The 2500-nt window shown below is 49.8% G+C and overlaps 1 long non-coding RNA gene across 1 annotated transcript in view; it reads left to right on the forward strand.

The window, feature by feature from the left end:
* Nucleotides 1-1354: 1354 nt before the first annotated feature.
* Nucleotides 1355-2500, forward strand: part of LOC125774153 (uncharacterized) — a 49859-nt gene continuing 48713 nt past the window's right edge. The window contains exon 1 of the long non-coding RNA XR_007420634.1: nucleotides 1355-2418. This is a non-coding gene — a long non-coding RNA (uncharacterized LOC125774153). The remainder of the gene's footprint in view (nucleotides 2419-2500) is intronic.

Raw genomic sequence — 2500 nt, forward strand, 5'->3', positions numbered from 1 at the left:
AGGAACGGGAAATCACTAAAATGCCCATCTAGTCGGGATTGGGGACTGCAACGGTCCCCATGAACCTGGAATTTCTAGTAAGCACTAGTCATTAGCTAGTGCTGATTACGTCCCTGCCCTTTGTACACACCGCCCGTCGCTACTACCGATGGATTATTTAGTGAGGTTTCTGGAGGCTTACCTTCCGCGGTTCCTTCGTGAGCTGCAGCTGGCATGGCTGAAGTTGACCGAACTTGATGATTTAGAGGAAGTAAAAGTCGTAACAAGGTTTCCGTAGGTGAACCTGCGGAAGGATCATTACTGATGATCGTCCGCGAGTGACCAACCATGGGCTGCCTTCGGTGTAGCTCGGTCGCTCGCTTGCTATGTGTCAGAATTTGTTGAAAGCCAACTCGTTCGTTGTACACTTTGATGGGTGACCATCACTGTGTCTCCGTGCCGAGCTAGATCTCCCCTAGCCGTAAGGCACTTGAACGCCCCTTCGACGACGAGTTGCATGTGTGTGGTATGTGTCAGAATCTGGTGAAGCTTTCTGCATGTGATGTGCCTTGTGTGGATCCGTGGCCATTGCATTGTGTCTGGTGCTTAGATACCCAGACACTTAGAACGCTTGCGCGGAAAGCAAACTCGATCGTTGTACACTTTGATGGGTGACCATCACTGTGTCTCCGTGCCGTGCTAGATCCCCCCTAGCCGTAAGGCACTTTGAACGCCCCTTCGACGACGAGTTACAAGAGTGTGGTATGTGTCAGAATCTGGTGAAGCTTTCTGCATGTGATGTGCCTTGTGTGGATCCGTGGCCATTGCATTGTGTCTGGTGTGTAGGTACCCAGACACTTAGAACGCTTGCGCGGAAAGCAAACTCGATCGTTGTACACTTTGATGGGCAACCATCACTGTGTCTCCGTGCCGTGCTAGATCTCCCCTAGCCGTAAGGCACTTTGAACGCCCCTTCGACGACGAGTTACAAGAGTGTGGTATGTGTCATAATCTGGTGAAGCTTTCTGCATGTGATGTGCCTTGTGTGGATCCGTGGCCATTGCATTGTGTCTGGTGTGTAGGTACCCAGACACTTAAGCAAACTCGATCGTTGTACACTGTGATGGGCGAGCATCACTGTGTCTCCGTGCCGTGTAAGAGCTCCCCTGGCCATCAGGCACTTGAAAGGTCCTTCGACGACGAGTTACAATAGTGGTGTGTTAGATACGTCAGGTGATGGTATCTACTGTTGTGCAATACGTATCCGGCCACGGCACGGAACGAACGGGAACTGTGGTGCAGACATACAAAGAGTTAAGCCTATTAGTCATTAACTCTAAGGACGGGGCCATGGGGCGGTACGCAAAGGATACGGATGAGCGAGTATGCAGGCCCAATACTCAATAGCTCGATCCGATCCAAGCACATGAGTTGACTGCGGCGCCAGGTTAACCAATGTGCTAGATTCTATTTGGCCAGTAGAATCTTGTGTCTTATGCGATTTGATACCAAGACACCAGAACGAAAGTTAGTTGAAGAGTTATTAAACTCTTATGAAGTATGGTTGTGCAATCACAACTTATGACTTTAACCTATAAAGTGGATATGGACTTGCAATTATAACATGGGGCACACACCATGTTCTCGATCCAATCCACGCACACGAGTTGCCTGAGTAGCGACAGGTATACCGATGTGCAATACGTATCCGGCCATAGGCACGGAACGAACAGGAACTGTGGTGCAGACATACAAGGGCCATGGGGCGGTACGCAAAGGATACGGATGAGCGAGTATGCAGGCCCAATACTCAATAGCTCGATCCGATCCAAGCACATGAGTTGACTGCGGCGCCAGGTTAACCGATGTGCAATACGTATCCGGCCATAGGCACGGAACGAACAGGAACTGTGGTGCAGACATACAAGGGCCATGGGGCGGTACGCAAAGGATACGGATGAGCGAGTATGCAGGCCCAATACTCAATAGCTCGATCCGATCCAAGCACATGAGTTGACTGCGGCGCCAGGTTAACCAATGTGCTAGATTCTATTTGGCCAGTAGAATCTTGTGTCTTACGCGATTTGATACCAAGACACCAGAACGAAAGTTAGTTGAAGAGTGATTAAACTCTTATGAAGAATGGTTGTGCAATCACAACTTATGACTTTAACCTATAAAGTGGATATGGACTATCAATTATAACATGGGGCACACACCATGTTCTCGATCCAATCCACGCACACGAGTTGCCTGAGTAGCGACAGGTATACCGATGTGCAATACGTATCCGGCCATAGGCACGGAACGAACAGGAACTGTGGTGCAGACATACAAGGGCCATGGGGCGGTACGCAAAGGATACGGATGAGCGAGTATGCAGGCCCAATACTCAATAGCTCGATCCGATCCAAGCACATGAGTTGACTGCGGCGTCAGGTTAACCGATGTGCTAAGAGAGTTGTTCCTGGGCCTTCAAAGTGACTTCAAAACTATCTTAGCGAATGGTGGCCATGGGCGT

Source organism: Anopheles funestus (genome assembly GCF_943734845.2).
Source record: "Anopheles funestus chromosome X unlocalized genomic scaffold, idAnoFuneDA-416_04 X_unloc_86, whole genome shotgun sequence".
Classification (NCBI taxonomy): Eukaryota; Metazoa; Arthropoda; class Insecta; order Diptera; family Culicidae; genus Anopheles; species Anopheles funestus.